Genomic DNA, 19,940 nt, shown 5'->3' on the forward strand with positions numbered 1-19,940 from the left:
AGGCTGTACTCACACCGTGTTGGAGAGGCATTTTTCTTTATAATCCAGACCTAAGTGTCCTTCCCAGTCTTCTCTCTTTTTTTAATCTCCCGTGTTCCCTTGTCACTGCAGTTAATTCACCTGTACCCAAACATGCCTTTGGATGTATGACTCATTAATAATTGATAAAAATGGGTCATTTTTTCCCCTCAAATTCCTAACTAGTATTCTGCACAGGTTGCTGAGACACTGATGCCCAAGGCCTCTGGGTATCTGGATCCAGTTGTTTCTGGATGTGAGCAACCTCACTTATGTCCCTAGTGTGCTGCTCAGATATCATTAGCACAAGCATCACACTGGGTAATTATTAGGTCTTTCATTTGAAAATATCTAGTAGAATCCATATTTCACCTCCCAGAGTGACAAAAAAAGTAATATTTTAGCTTGTGGAGAACAGACTCTTGTGAGAGTGTCACTTGAAATGCCCAAGGAGGGCAACTTAGCAACATCTATTCAAATTGCAATTATTCAATCATTTAGACCCAGCTTTCCTTTTACTAGGATTATATCCTTTAGCTACACTTGTTCCCAGCGCCTCATGGACATTATTAGTTGCTACAATATTGTTCAAAATAGTGAAAAATGAAAGAGAGGGAGAGAGAAAGGAAGGAAGGGAAAAAATGAAAGAAAAGATAGGTTATATGGCTTTGTGAATGGTTTATATAAATTATGGCACAGCCACAGAATGGAATACTATGCAGCTATAAAAAGGAGGCATTAGTTTGTGACCCAAAATGGAATGATCTTGTATTACTTTTGCAAACATCGTATGACATAAATTGCAGCTGGAGGATTCAGTGGCAAAGAGTGAGAGCATGGAGGAGAGTTCTATATGCAAGGGCTAACAAGTGCAAACGAGAGCCTGGCATTTTCAGGGAACTGAGGGAGAGCTGGTGTCCAGAGCCGAGAGGAGAGGGGAGTCCAGAGCACGCAGAGCAGGACTTTGTGAAGGTTTCTGTGTCATTGTTCTCATAATAATTGAGGGGTTCTGAGCAGGCAGGGATGCCTTGATCAGATTTGCATCTCACTCAGAAGGATCATTCTGACTACGTGGAGAGACCAGTGAGGAGCTGCTGCCTCTGTCTGGGTGACAGCCACCTGAAAGGCTGTGGCATCAGGGTCGGGGGGGTGACCACAACAGAGGTGACGGGATGCGCTGGAGGCTTGGCTGGGAGTGACTTGATGGGCTGTGAGAGGGATCCACACAGGTGGGACCGTTCCTGAGAGAGGGCGGGACCAGGTGTGTGGTGAGGCAGGGGACGTGAGTGTGATTTTAGGACGCTGAGGCCAAGCCCCTTTGAAACATCACAGAGGAGACAGCAAAAACATGGTCAGAGGTAGACTTCTGGAATTCAGACACGTCTGACCACGGTAGGGAGAAGTGTACAGAGAAACTGAGGGTGTGCACGGAACAGCATTTTCTGGGACGAGACTAGTAACCAGGCCTTCCTCCCAGAGGTGCGAGCAGAGGCCGGACATTCATACCCCAGCACCATCCACATAATCGGTGCTTCCCAGGTGTCGTATGATCAGTCACAGAGGAGCCGTGGATGGCAATTAGGGGGTTACCTTCTCTCTCCCCGCCACACCTGCTCCAGGCTGGGGGGCCCCCTCCCCTGACCCCAGAGTCTTTCTGCAGACCGCCCACATGGTCCCTCTCCCTGGCGGTGTCACTCCTGCAGCTTAGAGGTGAGCGGGGCATCCCGCCCTCTCTCTAAGCACCTCCCCACCCAGCAAGCAGCAGCGCTCTCCGGGAATAATTGATATTACAGAAAACACAGGGCTGGGTGCCAGCTTCACATTCTCCAAGCATTTAATGATTCAACCTTTTCAGTTTCATCAAAGCCAAGCGTGGAAACTCCCCGATGGCCCACTGCTAACAAATAGCAGGGTGCCTGCCTTAGCACTGCTGCTCCTCAGGTGTCCGGGCGTGGAGGAGCCCTTTGGCCCACTGACAGCTGCCCAGGGCCCAGTTCTGGGCCTTTGTGCCCACACAGAGGCCTCAGGTTTGGCAAGCTGGGTGAAGCCTTACTCTTGCAGGGGATCAGCTGGCAGTGCTGGCTTGAGCATCCAGGGGTTGGCACGAGCTCCCTTTTAAAATCTGTTTGTTTAAGCTGTCAAGACAGGGCACAGCTGTTTGTGACAGGGAAAAGGAAGCACAGGACAGCCCTGCTGGTGTGGTAGAAGCAAGCTGGGGGGTGGGGGATCTATCACAGGAGTGTCAAGACCACTAGAGAGTGCAGGTGAGAGAAGGGGAGGAGGGGGGGCCCTGGGCAGGGGCCCTGGGAAAATGGGGCAGAATGGGAAGCCAGGAGATGGTGGATGAAAGAGACAGCTTCATAGAGGGACCGGGGAGAGGCAGTTAGGGACATAGAGACACAGAGAGGGAGGCAGAGACAAAGGAAGTCAGAAATCATATTCACACAAAGAGGGGCTCAAAATGAATTCAGGAGGACACAGCCAGGTTCTCTGACTTAAGGCCCCTCAGCTGGGTTCAAAGGCATTGAAAGAGACTCTTGGCATTCACAGTTTCTTTGATTATTGTCCATGTGAGCCCCACGTGATATGTTATTATTGATTCTAACAGCTAGTAGCAGCAAGAGTGGTGATGGTAGCAGCAGTCACAGCAGAATTAGAACTGGCTTCTCTATAGCGCCTTCCAGATTCCTTGCAGCAACTACCCCCAAGGTAGACTCTGTATTCTCTGCTAAGACTTGAATAGCTGAGAAAACAGTTGCTCTGAGCATTCATATAAAAGAAAGCCACCCAGCTGGTCAGGAACAGAGCTGTGTAATTCACCCAGAACTCCTACTTGGGAGACCAGTCCTCCCCCAGTCCATGTGGCTCAGGAAGGGCTGACCTTGCTGATTGGCCCCATGACCAGGCCTGGCCAATCAGAGCACACCACCTACCTGCCCTTTGTGATTTGTTTAGTCGTGGTTGGGCCAAGTCAGGCCAATCAGAGGCCTCCCTTGACGTTTATGAACCAGAACTGTTAGGAGAAACTACTCTTTCTCAGGGCCTCCAAGTTATATGTGTGAGAGGAGCCAGGCCTGCTTGTGGCCTCTCCCTCATATGCTTGAAGGAAATGTGTGCTGATTGGAAACACGGGAACAGACAACACTGGAGCCCTGGGATCCATGTTTCTCAACAGCCTTCTGAGAATGATTTCTTCATCTGGGGTCCTACACGGGCCTTATTTTGGGCTTGTTTTGAGTCTGACTTCCATCCTTTACAACTAGAAAGAGTCCATCTTTAATTCTTACTTTTAATTACTTAAATAAGTATAATTTGTTTTCTTCTATTCATATCCACCCCAGACTTTAATTCATTCAGTTATCTTCCACTGATAGTAAGAAACAAGACTGACTCTAAAAATGTTCCTGGAGATCATTTCTTGACTCAGTGTAGCTGCTAAGTGACTTTCCAGATGTCCCCAAAATGTGACTGTGCTTGAAGACGGCGTCTGTTTCAATAGGTTGTTGGTTTTTGTTTGTTTGGGTTTTTTTTTTTTTTTCCTGAACCATACCTAAAGCCCACTAGGCATGAGCAGGGGATTCAAATGCAAAGACGATTTATGTGTGAAAGAAATTAAATGTTCTCTGAGTGGAAACTGCTTCTGCTCGGTGCCTTATAGAAATTGGCCATTGCTGTGTAATGGAGAATTGAAAACCCAGTAATTCAAAGGGATGCACATGTGCTGAGCTCTGAATTTGCAGATGGGTAGGTGGTTCTAGTGGGTTGAGCCGAGCTTGGTAGAGTTCACCTATCTCTCAGGTCTGCTGTGGCTTTGCTGATCTTGACTTGATTCTCCATGTTCTGGACTTTGCTTCTCAAGCCAAAGATGCAGCAATGAGAGAGGACAGATGGAAGTGGCCCTTTAAGCTTCTGCTTATTTTGCGTTTACTTCTGTTCTATCTGCCGAAGTAAGCCCAGAGTCAGTGTGGAAAAGCATCGCTGAAGGGCAGAGATACCTGAGTATCATCTGTTGTCTTTAGTGAACATTCAGAAAGTCTTAGTAGAGAACCAACTCCAGTCACTGGCCTGGCAAATACTAACTGCTGATGTGAGGCCCTGAGAATCTACTTTATTTGGGGGTGGATGGGCAGCTGAGGCATGGGGGGTGGACCTTTCAATTCATACTCAGGAGGGAATTTAGAACTCTATGAGTTATTCTTCTGCTGAAAATATTTCACATGGAAAATTGTTTGTCAGTCTTTTACCACTGCCTCTAATCCTTTACTTCTTGCCAGAACCCTTTAAAAAAATCTTTTCAGCAAAGAGGATCCTCAAAGAACTTACAGTCTAGAATGGGAGGCAGACCCAGAAACAGAAAATTTCAAGATCAAAAATAATGGCGGAGGCAGAACTAAGCCCAGCGTGCTATGCAAGTCAAGGGGCGGGGCACTTAGCCTGAGCAGGCAAACCATTTAGAGAAATCTATTTTAAATTGATTGTTTTATTTGCTGGATTTTGTATTGACATGTTTTGCTTTGTTCTCAATGTGTTCTGGGACTGCAGCCTATTCATTTATTATTAAGAGAACGGTAATTATTTCCAGGAGCTCTTGAGAATACACTTTGCTTCCCCTTTGCCTGATCTCTGCTGATTCTGGTGTAACCTTCATATCTCTGAGGACATCTGTAGCAGGAAGTGACAAACCCTGAGTGCCCCGTGGGATCACCAAAGGCCCCACTCTGGAAGGAAGGCTTGCCGACCACCACTTTGCAGACTTTAATGAGCACGTGGGTCCCTTGGGATCTTGCCAAAATGATTCAGGAGGTCCAGGGTGAGGCTTGGGATCCTGCTTTTCTAATAAGCCCCCAGAAGGTGCTGATGCTGCTGTCTGAACCACATTTTGAGTAGGAAGATTCTAGAAGACCAGCAGCACTTTCTCCACTGGTGAATATTGCAGCAGAGCTGAGCAGAGGCTGACCTATATCTCACCTGTCTGGCCAAAATGCCTGGCCTATAAACTCAGTGAAGACAGGCCCTCTTTCTTGCCCATAACTCTATCTGCAGTGCCAGGAACATAGACAAATCTCGATGAGTATTTGTCAAACAAATGCCTCCTGTTCCCACCCCCCCACACCCCACTTTTCCATGGATGTGCTTACATGAAGATTTACCTGATGGTCTTCCAGGTTCATGATGTGAATGGAGCCTGGACTTGCACCCATCCCATGGGCTGTAGTCTTGACCCCAAACCGAATTCAAGACAGCCTGGATATCCAGGGCTGGACCATGTGACCTGAAGCTCTCTCCTACATTTGAATAAATCTCATCCTGATGAAGAAAACCTTAGGAAACAGGGCAAGATTCAAGATGATTCAGACTGCTTAGAAAATATCAACATTAGACTGAAACCAATTCTAGACAAGTGCTGGCACTATTTTCATGGATGACCTACTGGTCCCCGTATCCTGCCCACGGGCAGACTGGCTAGATCTTGATTCTAGCTGAATGTTTCACTGCTACTGCTGCTGCTGCTGCTAAGTCGCTTCAGTCGTGTCTGACCCTGTGCAACCCCACAGACGGCAGCCCACCAGGCTCCCCTATCCCTGGGATTCTCCAGGCAAGAACACTGGAGTGGGTTGCCATTTCCTTCTCCAATGCATGAAAGTGAAAAGTGAAAGTGAAGTCGCTCAGTCATGTCTGACTCTTCACAACCCCATGGACTGCAGCCTACCAGGCTCCTCTGTCCATGGGATTTTCCAGGCAAGAGTGCTGGAGTGGGGTGCCATAGCCTTCTCTGGAATGTTACACTAGAGTTCCTCAAATCCTCTTGGACTCAATGATTGACACTGTTAGCTTCTTCCTATTACAGCTCTTCTGGCTTAGTTTTCCTCAAATCTTTCAACACCTTCCTGCTTCCTTACTTGAAAATCCCAGCAAAGCTGCACGATTGGAGCTGGAGCTAGGCCAGTGATGACACGAAGGACTAACATTGAAATTTAAGATCATTACCGGTCCCTTAGCTTGAGTTCCCACCCAGAAACTTGGCACCTTCCTTAGAATGCATTTTTAAAAAGCCAAAAGCAATTAGCCATTATGCAAACTATCTGCTTCTCAGTTTCCTCAACTGCAAAATGCAAAGAGCTGCACCCTCCTTGTGGGGTTTTAATTAAGATTAAGATTGTGTTTTAATAGTTATAAACTGCTTAGCTCAAGACCCGACACATGCAAAGGGCCCCATAAAGGAGAGTTCTTTTTATTTTTACATCTACAGGGTAAGTCCTAAAGTCCAGGATCCCCTAGCGGGGAAGGACTCCAGGGAATCTACACTCACAACTCCAACAGCTCATTATGGAAGAGAGCAGGTTGGGTCTAGCAGAGGACAAAGTATTAATAGCTAAAATAGTGAACACGCTCAAGTTTCAGATCACAGTCAAGCCCCTGTGATGCCAGTAAGTGGATGCTGGCAGTAGAGGTCCCATGCTGGATGTCAGGCATTTAGCCAACAGGGTAGCTGTTGGGTGTCTCTACTCTGAGAACTCCCGTGGACCCCTCCCTCTTCTGTGACACCTTTCCAGCCTCCTTGCTGTGGGTATGGCTCTTCCCTGTGTATACCACCCAGCACTTGTCCAAAACTGACTTCATTCTAACGTTTACATTTTCTGAGCAGTCGGATCACCTTGAATTTTATTCCTGTTTCCTAAGATATTTTCATCATCATGGAATATGAATATCCTATGAAGGATCATAGAATGCATTCAGCTAGTCAACAAATACTTAGTGAACATTTCCTATGTACCAGACACTGTCCTAGGACAGGGCATCTCCAAGGACATGTTGCTGAAAGAGGAAGAGAAAGGTCCTGTCCTTATGAAGCTTGAATGTATTTTGCAAGAGCAATGTACCGTTTTTAGAGTCAGGAGTCAAGATGATGACTAGAACAAGTGCCAGCCTGGCAGAGATTCCAGGAGAGGTCCCAGTAGGCCGGTGTACACAGTAGATACTTGCTTGCATCCTGAACTGAATCCATGGACATATAATCATGAGGAACAAGAAGAGAAGATGGAAGAGAAGAGAGATGAGGTTGATGGATGCACCAGGAGCCATTCCGGTTCTTGTTGGGAGTCAGTCACTCAGTCAGTTATGGAATGACCAGGAATATGTATTCCATAGTCAACAAAAAGAGACTGAGCCTTGACTACGGGCTAGCTATTGTAATCAGAAAGATGCATATTGCAGTAAATGAGAAAAGCAAGTCCTCCTTCATGAAACTTACTGTGTCATTAAGCATTTTATTGGTTCTCTCTGTGTCTTGATGAGATCAGAATCTCTAACCACATATATCATCTTGGATACTGGAAGGTGCATTCTGATCACAAGTTTTATTGAACATGTTTTTGTGTATAAGAACATTTTAGGTATCTTTCTAGATCAACATGGCACACAATGACAAGTTGACTATTCAAAGTTTTGAAATCCTGAATCTTAAAATTCATTTTTCAGCTAAAACTGATAAATGAACAACCAATATTACACAATCCATTTAACTTCAGCTGAAATAATATCACCCAGTCCATCTTGGACAATATTTATTTATGTTAAATCAGGGTTTCTCAGCCCTGGCCCTGTTGACATTTGGGGCCAGATGATTCTTTGTTTTGAGAGGCTGTTATGTATATTGTAAGATGTCTAGCACCATCCCTGGCTTCCACCTGCTAGATACCAGTAGCATTCTCCACAACTGTGACAACCAAAAGTGTCTCCTGGAGTTCTAAATGTCCCCTAGAAGACATATGGTCCCATTGTTGAGAAACACTGCGTTACGTGTATCTGTGCTTTCAAAGAATGGCACAGTGTTTTGAGGTATGCCTGACCTGGTGTTGAGTGTTGGTTCTGTTGTAAACAAGCTATGTGATGTTGGGTGGGCATGACCCGAGAGTCAGCATCTGCATCTGGGCAAAGGGGTGGTGAGTCCATCACCTGACGCTGTGGTGAGGTTTCAGAGCTGACATGTATGAGGGACCTGGTCACATCTTAGTCTTTGGCTAGTAGAGTTGGCCATTGCGGAAAACTCTGGGTGCTAGGAATGTGTGTGTGTGTGTACATGCATGCGCGCTACAGGCCAGGGCTTTGCTGCTCAGGAAGAACTAACCCCCACGTGGCTCATGAACTCCCTGGTGGAACATGAGGGGTACAGAGCAACACGTAAAAGTGCAGCTTTGGGGTGAGACTGGCCTGGATTCCACTCTGAGTTCCACCATCTGCCAGTTTTGTGCTAATTTCTATCAAGCTCTGTGACCTCTCTGCCTCAGTTTCCTTACCTGACACACAAAGGTAGTAATGGTACCCGTCTCACGGAGTAACTGTGTTGTGAGGATTACATGAGATTGTGCGTGTGAAACAGCACCGTGCCTGTAGCCAAGGCAAGTTTGCTCAGTAACTATTAATTGCTGTTCCTGCTATTATTGGTGTTATTTCACCCTTGGGTGCATCCCTAGGGGTAACTTCAAAGCAGAGAGTGGCCTCTTTACAGGGGGTTCCGATCTTGCCAGAGAAGCTCAGTCAACAACTTCCCTAATGAGCTCAAGGCTCCATCAGGGGGACCCTTTGTTTGCCTAGTAACTCTCTGTCAATGTGGTTTCTGTTCCTGCCTCAACGTTATATACCAATTGCATATTCACTTGCCTGCTTGGGACTCAAAACTATCAGTTGCTACAATAGTGTAAATGATACTTATTGTTAAAATAGGGTAAATGCCTATTTCCTTTCTACAATGGAAGAAACCGTTGTAGGCTATTAAGTAAATAACTATAAATAACACACTATAAAATGCTTTACATATGCCTTACTGCCTTGAACTGCAACACTACGAAGTAGCTGTTATAGCTGGGTAAATTATACGTGTTTTTAAACACTGTCCAAAATACATATTTACACGTACTTAAAATCCTACACTAAACAGTCTCTATAGCAACCAGAAAAACACAAAAGCCTTATTAAGCATTCTTTGTAGTATTTTTAGGAGTTTAGTCATTAGGAGAAAGCTCATAGGCCATGTAGACACCAGGGAACACAAAGAAAGAAAGTCTTTATAGGAACAAAAGAATGAGGCTGGCTTTGAACCTAGTGGGAGGGGATTTTATTTTTTTAAGCTAATAATCGCCACGGGCCTTCTCTTTGTGAAGGCGATGCTATGTTTGGGGTACATCAGACACAGTTTTGGAATTACAATCTGATTTCTCAACAGAGAATAGAGAATCTTCAGTTTACAATTACCATATTCCAGCAAAAGATCACTTTCAATGTTTCCTCTTTAGTCCCAGCAAGAAAAGATTTCCTTGCCATTCAAAAATGAAGTCACACGTCTGTCTCTGTTGAGTCTGAGTCGTATGACTAACATTTTAAAGGGGAATTCTAATGGTTTCACCGGGGTGAAGCCCACATCCCATCAGTTGAGTACTGGGTTTATCTGTCTGTGTCGAGTGGCGACAACAATGTACAACAATGTACCCAGTGACTGGTCGGTGGAGTTTCTCCTCCATGCTGTCACCTGGGGACTCTGGGGCACTCTATCCTTGTGTGATACCACCTGTCAACCACTTGCTTTCTGTAGCAGAGGAAGAGGGCTGGAAAGTGGCTTGACGGCCCAGGAGCAGCACACCCCATTTGCATTCACACCCCACTGGCCAGTACTCACATCACAGAGTTCCAACCAACCTGCAACAAAGGCCAGAAGAATAGCACATGAATTATTCACTGAACACTAAACATCTTTGGGAAGAATATCACGTAAATGTCCAATCTATACCAGATAGTTTATACTGCTTGATCTTATCATTAAAACAACTCTGCAATGTAAAAATTCCTCATTCACTACTGGAGAAACAGGCTCGGAAGTCTTAAATGACTTGTGTTAAGTTCACTCAACCGGAAACTGGAAAAGTGAATTTTAGTATGAAGTGAAGTGAAAGTCTCTCAGTCATGTCCGACTCTGTGTGACCCTCCCAGTCTCCTCAGTCCATGGAATTCTCCAGTCCAAAACACAGGAGTGGGTAGCCATTCCCTTCTCCAAAGGATATTCCCAACACAGGAATCAACCCAGGGTCTCCTGCATCGCAGGCAGATTCTTTACCAGCTGAGCTACCAGGGAAGCCCAGTCTAAAGCAAAATATGAGATACTCTGTGACCAGCAAGTCCATTCCTAATTACTTTTCCAGAAATGCTGCATACATATGCTCACCAAAAGACACATTCATAGAGGTACGTTCAAAAGACACATTCATAGTAACAGCCCCAAACTGGAAACAACCCAACATCTATGCAATGATGGGATAGATAAATCAGTTGTGGTATATTAACACAATGGAATACTACACAGTACTGAGAATGAATGGTAGCTACATACAAGCAGGGATAGAGCTCACAAATATTACCTTGAATAAAAGAAGTCATGTGGAAAAGAGATTATACTGTACGGTTCCACACTGTATTATTAAAAAGCAAGCAAAATTAATAGAAGTCAGGATAATCACTACCTTGGAGTTTGGTAGTGATTAAGAGGACGTGAAAGAGGGCTTCTGTGTTTTGTAATGTTCGTTTATCTGGGTGCTAGTTATAGGGGGTGTTCAGTTTGTGTAACTGCGTCTAGTTATGCAGTTATGATTTTGCATATTGCTCTGTATATATTATATTTCAATTAAAAGTCTACTTGAGAAAAACTTGCAAAAGTGTAAATTATAGGTTCAAATCAAACTGATTCCAAAGCCCTGTCTTTCATCATGTCATATCCATTTCTCTCTCAACCACATTAAAGTAAAGCTTATCGCCACCCTTAAGAGTTCAACTTGATTCCTACTCGAGTCACACAGCTCATCCATTAAGATCGTTCCTCAGAATTATGGCTTAGCTAGAAACTTGCAGCAAATTTGAGAGAATTGTCAACGCCGACTCCAATTCACTCTAATACTGACTTTGGTAATGTAGTTTTCTGCCTTGAAATCGAATGTAAACCTGGAATCTCCAGAGGCTGGAGGGAAAGACAGTGGAATCTGCCTGCTCTTCAGGCTAGAGGCACGCATGCAGTCAAGTGTAGAGGTGAGAATGAAACCTGTGTTACAACAAACCCCAAACCAAGATAATACAATCATATAGACTGGGGCTGGGGATGTTCACACCCATTTTATTTGGAGCCATCATAAGACTCAAAAACCATTGTGCCAACCCAGCTAAGGTGAACTCCCAGCTGAAGAGTGATCCCATTAGTTTTCTCTGCCCCTTCCCTATCCCCTCAACACGCCCGGCACCAAAACAGCAATTTGGTGGAGCCCTGCCTCCCAAAAGACAGTGCTGTCTTAGGGAAGGTATTAGTGGTAAATCCTCAAGCTGTTTTATAAGCACCTCCTAGGTTGGCAGCAGAAGGCTAAACACAAAATTGCAAGATGAGCTTGAATTTAATTTTGCAGCTTTCATCTGTCATCATGTTATGACAGTATGGGTATTCTGGGCTTTACAGAAGGTGCAGGGCAGGGGTAGACTACTCCTACTGGGAAGGGCTTCTCTCCCATCTGTCCCTGTTTTAGAAGAAATGCTTGTGGGATCATGGTTTCCAAAGATCTTATGTGAGTCACCAGAGGCATTCTTAGGACCTGTCAGGTACTTAATCAGCGGCAGCCTTTCTCTCCATACTTTTTTCTTTCATTTATTTATTCGGCACCTATTTCGTTTCAGGTGCTGTACAGGGCCCATCAACCAAGAAAACGTACCTTCTGCCCATGAGAAGCTTGTGATCAAGAGAGAGAGTAGACGACATGAGTAAGTGAGAAATTTTAAAGAAATTTTGCTGTTCAGGCAAAAAGAAGGACGGCCCACCGAGCCTTGAGGACAGAGATCACTTCTGGTGGTAGTGACTTCTAGGCTAAAACATGAAAAGTCCAGTGTGGCTGTGCTGGATACACCCCAATACCCATGACTGTGCTGTGCCCTGGAACTGTAAGGGTGGACAGAGCCTGGTCTGAAAAAGGGGTAGAGTGTAGTCTGACAAGGGATAAAGGAAATCAGTGGACTATTTCAGGAGGCTGATGAAGTTCAGTAGGGTGTTTTGGGACCAGCTTGGTGGAGGTGGCGTCTGGGGAGTTCATTCTGGACACATGAGTAGCTGTTAGGGGAAAAAAGCATAGAGGGAGAAAGTACAGGGTGTTCTCAGAGAGGGAACTACATAAGCAAGCACAGCAGTCAGGAAGCAGTGGGCCTGCAAAGGATGCTGTGTCTGTTTCAGTGCCATTGGTGTGGGGCTTGCAGCGGGTGCAGTGGAATCTGGGAAGCGCTCAAGCTGGGAGTTAGGGCGAGCGCCGGTGATCTTGGTGACTCACCAGTCGGTGGTAGGGGCGGTTGATCACACGGTGCTTGAGAAGGATCACCCTAAGACCTGTCTGGTGAGAAGGTGAAATTGGAAATCCACCTTAATGTGACCAGTATCCCAGTGGGACGCACAAGCCTGATGCTTTCCTCTCCCCTTCAGTCTTCTGGGCTGCTAGAAACACAAAATCGAAACCCAGAGAATGCACATGGGGAGCAGAACAACCTGTCACAGTGTTTCCTCTGTGGACACACGGTGTTGGTGTGGATTTATCCAACTGCATTTAGGACTGATGATAGAATCATTGCTTTTTTTTTTTTTTATCCCCTCCATGACACAAACCAAGGAAAAAAAATCATAATAAAATTTTACAAGTTAGCTGCCACTGAGAATAAACAAGAGAGCACTATAAGAAATGAATCAGAGGCTCTAACTGAATCTCCTCTCAGGACAATAACTCTAATGTAAAGCCAGGGTCTGAGGAGGTCACAGTGGAAAACTCTCCTGGGGCATTTCCGAGGAGAAAGGAGATACTCTCCTCCTGTCATTTCCACTTCATGTCCTAATATGTCTGTGGATGTGCAGGGGAACATAATCTGCAGCCTCTGCTCTGAATCGAGGTTTGGATAACCAGGGCCATTACGGCATCCCCAAGGATCACAGAATTAACCCTGTATGAACCCAGGGACGCCACTGCCACTGACACACCAGGAGAAAGTTGCTTGATTCTAATCACAGCTGAGCCAAAGTGTCACTTGCCATTAGGTTCGACTGGCATTTTTCCCCCTTTTTAAATTACGAGATTACCTTTAAATTGTGTACAGGAGCTCATAACTGCTGTCCATTGGAGGTAATCGAGAGTGATTTCATTTTGCCCGTGGACAGGCTGCCTCTTCCCGAGTCTTTGTTCATTAAGACCCTGTCTATCTCAGGTTCCATTCAGGTATCAACAAGGAATAAATTCTGTAGCACAGAGCACATTGTGTGTTTGCTTTCAGAGTTGCCTGCTTTGTTGACTGGTGATTCTTTAGGGCAAGCTAGATTCTCCTAGAGCCTGTCATGTATTTGTGGCAGACATGTTTTCTCTATGTCGCCTGGGTGGTCTTCTTGACAGAGACTGCTGTGTTGGGCTGACCCCATGAACTCTCTAAAAAAACATCACTTGGAAAGACAGGTCTACGTCTCTATAGTCATTCTTTGTTGCCTTCAGCTGAAGCAGCTTTGGTGTAATTGCTTATAGACCAAGTCCTAGCATTATTCATCCCTTTTATATACTTATACTTTCATTCACCCATCCATTCATTTGATATAATTGTGTTTAGTCACTCAGTCATGTCCGACTCTTTGAGACCCCCTAGACTGTAGCCCGCCAGGCTCCTCTGTCCATAGGGATTCTCCAGGCAAGAATACTGGGGTGGATTGCCATTCCCTCCTCCAGGAGATCTTCCCAACCTAGGGATTGAACCCGGTCTCCTGCACTGAAGGCAGATTCTTTATTGTCTGATCCACCAGGGAAGCTCAAGAATACTGGAGTGGGTAGCCTATCCCTTCTCTGGGAGATCTTCCCAACCCAGGAGTTAAGCCAGGGTCTCCTGCACTGCAGATAGATTCTTAATTTTTTGGTAGAGTTACTGTACATGTATTGTGTGTAAGACTTTGAGCCTGACACTGGGTACACCAGTAAGCTGGTAAATGGACACAATTAAATAGGCTCCTCCATTACAGTGGGACAAGGGTTGTGAGATGGAGAGAACAGGAGGCCCAAACTAGATGCATTTATTCCAGGGTTGGGGACACGGGCGAGCCTACTCAGAGAGAGTTCCTTCTGAGCGGGGATGAGAAGGTAGAAAAGTTTCCCTGGCTGCAGGAACAGCTCGTGCAGGGGTCTGGAGGTGAGAGGGCAGTTCAGAGAGGGTGAGAATGGAGAGCTGGGTGTGCATGTGAAGCTGGTAGGGCAGCACATCAGGGTGTTAAGGGAGGGTGCAGGGACCATGTCACAAGGAGGGCTGTAAACCCGTTCATGAGCGTGTACTTTGTTGTCAGGACAAACACGTGTGTAGACATGTGTTGTAGAAGCATCACTGTGGTCCTTGCATGCACAGTCAGTGACTAGTCCTATGGGGGTCTGAGGCATTTGCACTGGGGTCTGACTAGTTCTATGGGGATCCGAGGTGTCCGAGGTCTCTGATGAGGGTATCCCTTTCCCCAGACACAACATCTAATGCATTCTTTGATTTTTATCTTTTCCTCCAAGAATGCCCTCTGTGCTCCATTTATTTCATTTCTGCATGTAATGAAATAGAATTTCAGTAAGAATCCGTCTAAACAGGCTCATAGCCAAGAGTTAAGGGCATAACAAGAGTGTTGATACCCAAGGCCTAAGACTGTGGATGATAGTAAGCAGAGGAAATGTTAAGATTTGCCCTGGCAGAGTGATTTAAGTGGCTGTATTGTCAGGTCCTGCCACTTTACCAGTAGAAAATATTAAAATCCTGGCTTGTGAGTTGTAAGCCAGCACATGTTGGGAGAGGACTCTAGAGTCAGAGTCTTAAGATCCAAGTTGAAGTTCATCGTTGTTGTTATTGTTCAGTTGCTCAGTCACGTCTGACTCTTTGTGACCCCATAGACTGCAGTACCCCAGGCTTCCCTGTCCATCACCATCTCCTGGAGTTTGATCAAACTCATGTCCATTGAGTTGTTGATGCTCCAACCATCTTGTCCTCTGTTGTCCCCTTCTCCTCCCACCTTCAATCTTTCCCAGCATCAGGGTCTTTTCCAATGAGTCAGTTCTTCACATCAGGTGGCCAAAGTATTGGAGCTTCAGCTTCAGCATCAGTCCTTCCAATGAATATTCAGGATTGACTTCCTTTAGAATTGATTGGTTTGATTTCTTTGCAGTCCAAGGGACTCTCAGGAATCTTCTCCAATACACAGTTCAAAAGCATCAATTCTTCGGTGCTCAGCTTTCTTTATGGTCCAACTCTCATATCCATACATGACTGCTGGAAAAACTATAGCTTTGACTATACAGACCTTTATCGGCAAAGTAATGTCTTTACTTTTTAATATACTGTCTAGGTTGGTCATAGCTTTTCTTCCAAGGAGCAAGCATCTTTTAATGAAGTTCATCATGCCGCTTAATAGCTTAGATGGTTTACAAGTCATCCCATTTTTCCATCTCAAAAATTTGTGTTACTCTTACAACCCAACATGTTGTGGGGACTCACTGATAAATGTGTAGCATTCTGCAGATATTTATTGGATGAATAGAAATGGGTAATATTGCAGAAGCTCTGGACTCTCTAGGCTATAGTCTCCTCATCTGTAAAATGAGGAGGTTGGGTTAGATGTTTCTGAGCCCTTTCTACCTCACATAATCTACAATTCCTTGATGCTTGCCTATTTCAGAAGTTCATACTGGCCAATTGTGCTAAAGACAGGAAAAAATGGTTCGGTATCTAATAAAGCCAAAGGACAAGGAATAAAAGATTTCTGAGAGAAGAAACCCTAGTGATTCTCTGGCCTGACTAAAGTTGCTCTCATCCCCAAAGCCAGGTGATGAGAAGAGTGAGTGTTTGCTGCTGTCCCCGGCTTCACTTGACTTCTCTAGTGAAGACTGGTCTCAGAGGATGCAGCTGGCAGCCGATCTCCTGTAGACCACTTTGCACTATGGAAAAAAGCTGCTTTATCCTTTTATGTTATCTCAGGAACACTGCTGCTGCACTGTTCATGCAAAAAAACCCTTCATGTTTCTTCTCGAATAAGGACTCAAAGAGAGGCGATTCTGAGCACAGAAAATCTGATATCTGATATTGAATAAAGGTTCTCTCTGGCTTTCTGAAAGGTGACTTGACTTGGAATTTAAAAACCACTGGGAATTATCCCCCTCTCTACAGCACCTCTGATGTATATACATTCTATCCTTGCTGTATTTAAAGACTTTGTTCTTTCTTATCATGTAGAGATTGGCATTACTCAGTATTTAATGACTTAGCTGATTGGCCTTTACTATAGTGAGGTAGCTAAAAATAGCCACAGGGGGAACAGTTCCAAAGAGAGGAGAATGGAATGACTTGAATATGCCCTGATCACAGTTAAAATATCTCTTGACCACGTTGAGTATCTCCTATCCTGTTGGGACCTGAGACCTGAGATTTTCTGTATTATTCATAATCTCTTTTTTGGTGCTTCAGAGAGGGCCAACTGTGATGTTGATCACATAGGACCATCCAGATTCCTGTCCTAGAGCACAACCCTCAAACCTTAGGAGATAAAGCTACTTAGGAGTCAGCTACTCGAGATGATGTGAAATGATTAGAGAACGCAGTTTCAGCATCTTTGTCTCTGGGAGTCTGGAATGACCTCTCAGGAGGTCGCTTCTACAGCATGCAGCCTCCTGTTACACTTTCCTTTGTTGTCTCTTAGCTTGGACATCACATTCCCAGGGAACAGAAAACTATTTCCTCACTCACTTCTATTGTATGTTGTCTACCACATAGTAAGTACACAAAATAATTTCCCATAAAGGGTAGAGATCTATTAATAATTACATTTTAATTGCTATCTGCTTGATTTGATTGTAAATTCTGTGAAAGAAAGACTTCGTTAAGAAAACAAAAACACTGTATTAGAAGAATGCTGGCTGCTAGTCAGTGCTTAATAATTATTTACTGAATGACTGAGTGAAGGAGTGAGTCAGTGAATGAATGAATACACATTAACCAAAAAACCCCTCAAAAAACAAAAACCCTGACTTTAAAGGGAAAAAGGTAATCAGATTGGTTACCTAATAATTTGACACTCAAAATCCACTGCCCAGAACCAATAAATTTTGCTAAAAAGGGCTGTTAAATTAGTCCATCTACTTCTTTATTTGGAATTATTAATCCATTTGGTATGCATAAGTATATTTTAAGAATTCTGGCACTAAAACCATTCCAGTATCTATACTTGAAAGAAAAACAGGTCTCCTGAGGTATAGTTGACATATAATCAACTGCACATTTTAAGAAGGTATAATTTGATGTTTTGATATATGTAGACACTGGGGAAACCATCACACAATATCACGAACATCTGCATTTACTCCTCAAAGTTTCCTTGTGTCCCATTGTAGCCACTCCTTCCCCTTTGGCTCCCACAGGTCTGCCTTCTATCACTCTGCATTAGTTGCCGTTTCCTAGAATTTTACATAAATGGAGTTATACAGTATGTTCTCATTTCTGTTTGGCTTCCTTCAGTCACCACAATTATTTTTAGACTAATCCAGGTTGCAGTGTGTAAAAAGAGTTTATTCTTGCTTTGCTTCGAAATATCCCATTGTATGATTATACCTCTGTTGAATGATTCGGCTGCTGTGGGATATTTGGGGAGCTTCCAGTTTGGAGCTATAACAAATTAGGCTTCTATAGACATTCATGTGAAAGCCTTTGCGTGCACAAAGGTTTTCATTGCTCTTAGAAAATACCAGGGATGGAATTGTTGGGTGATTTGACAGGTGGGTGTTTAACATTTTAAGAGAGTTCCAAGTCATGGTAGCATTTTGCATTCCCACCAGCAGTGTGTGAGAGTTCTGGCCTTTCACATCCTTTCCAAGACTTGGTGTGATGGGCCATTTTAATCTTAGTCATTCTGATAGGCATGTAGTGGTATCTGTTGCAGTTTTAATTTTGTTTTCCCTAAGGACTGATGATATTGGACAACTTTTCGTGTGCTTATATATCATCCACATAATATTTTTATTTATAAATAATCTATTTATTTATTTATTGTTTGCTTTCTATTAGTGACTTTCAGGAGATTTTTGTATATTTTGGATACCAATTCTTTACCAAGTATAAGACTTGCAAACTGTTTCTCACAGTTTGTGGCTTGTCCTTTCAACAGTGTCTTTTGAAGAGTAAATATTTTGAATTTTTAATTAAGTCCAGCATATCAATCTGTTCCTTTATGGATTGTGCTTTTGATGTCACATTGGAGAAATCATTGTCTAATCCAATGTCAGGAAGGCTTTCTCCTATGTCTTCTTGAAGTTTCATAGTTTTAGGCTTTATATTTAGGTCTGTGATCCATTTTGAATTAATATTATGTATTGTTCAAGGCATGGATCAAAGTTATCCATTTTATATGGATATTCAATGGTTCCATACCATTTGTTGTAAAGACTACCCTTCATCCACTGAATTGCCTTTGTAACATGTAGAAAATCATTTGTCTGTACATTATTACTGTAGCCTAACTATAAATTTTGACATTTGGCAGTGTAAGCTGTACAACTTTATTCTTTTTTTTTTAATGTATATTTTCTATAAGTTTAAATGTAATTTTATTTATTTATTTTTTTAATTAATTAATTAATTTATTTATTTAATTTTTACTTTACAATTCTGTATTGGTTTTGGCATAGATTGACATGAATCCACCACAGGTGTTTTTAAAAGTTATTTTGGCTACATTAGTTCTTTTGCATTTCCATATGACTTTTAGAATATAATCAATTTCTATTATAAGAAGCCTGCTGAGAGATTAGGGAGAATTGACATCTTAACCATAATGAGGCTTCTGACCAGTGGACACAGTATATCTTTCTATTTATTTAGGTCTTTTATTTTTCCAGCAATGTTTTATAGATCTCAGGGTATGGGACTTTCACATCTTTTTTCAGATTTATGCCTAAGTATTTCAAGTATCGTATTTTTTATAATATTGTAAATGGTATTTAAAATTTGGTATTTCTAGTTATTAACAGAAATATGACTGATTTCTATATATTGATTTTGTATATTTTCAATCTTATTAAACTCATTTATTAATTTTAGTATAATTTGGGGGGATTCAGTCAGACTTTCTAAATAGAAGATCATGTTATATATGAATAAGAACAGTTTCAATTATTTATTTCCAGCTGAGATCACTGTTATTTTCTCTTTGTCTTTTTGCCCTGGCTAGAACAAAAAGCCTAGTGGTAAGAATGGACATTCTTTATTTTTTTCTGCTTATGGAGGGAAGATAGTCAGTCTTCAAGTTTGAACTCGAAACATTTGCAGACAAATACCAATTGTGCTCTGCAGTTCAAGGAGAGCCCCAAACATATACATTTGTCCATTTCTGATGAAGATTGCTATGGAATGTGGAATATCATTATACAAAAATTAGAGTCAGCAGTTGACACTAAACCAGATAATGAGAAACAGAATTTAAGCAGGATAATACTCCCCTCAAAAACAGGGGCTAGGAGCCTAGTAATAAAGGATCGCAAATTAATATCAGATTCACACTTTCAACTATATATAACTTGATAATGTTGGGGTGATATTCAGTAAAGACTCTGATAGGGCTTCACAGGTTGTTAGTGGCATATCGGTCTGCTGCCTGCGCTGCACTGGTGGGGACAGGGGTTGAGCGCAGCTCTGGCTTTGCCTTCGTTCGGTGGTGCCCTGGGGCTGGCTCACCCAGGCTCTCCAGGCCAGTTGTGCTCATCTCGTCCCAGCTCACATTCAGTGATGTCACCTTGTTAGCTGGACACGGACCACGGTGGGAGGATGGATTTACACTAGGGAAACTTGGCAAATGCTACCAATCAGAGAGCTGG

General features: G+C 43.4%; 1 long non-coding RNA gene across 1 annotated transcript in view; it reads left to right on the plus strand.

The window, feature by feature from the left end:
• LOC120871778 overlaps positions 1 to 19,940 on the plus strand; it is a 109,646-nt gene that overhangs the window by 70,599 nt on the left and 19,107 nt on the right. Inside the window, exon 2 of the long non-coding RNA XR_005723117.1 lies at positions 11,722 to 11,805. This is a non-coding gene — a long non-coding RNA (uncharacterized LOC120871778). The remainder of the gene's footprint in view (positions 1 to 11,721; positions 11,806 to 19,940) is intronic.

Source organism: Oryx dammah, unplaced genomic scaffold (genome assembly GCF_014754425.2).
Source record: "Oryx dammah isolate SB20612 unplaced genomic scaffold, SCBI_Odam_1.1 HiC_scaffold_13, whole genome shotgun sequence".
NCBI lineage: Eukaryota > Metazoa > Chordata > Mammalia > Artiodactyla > Bovidae > Oryx > Oryx dammah.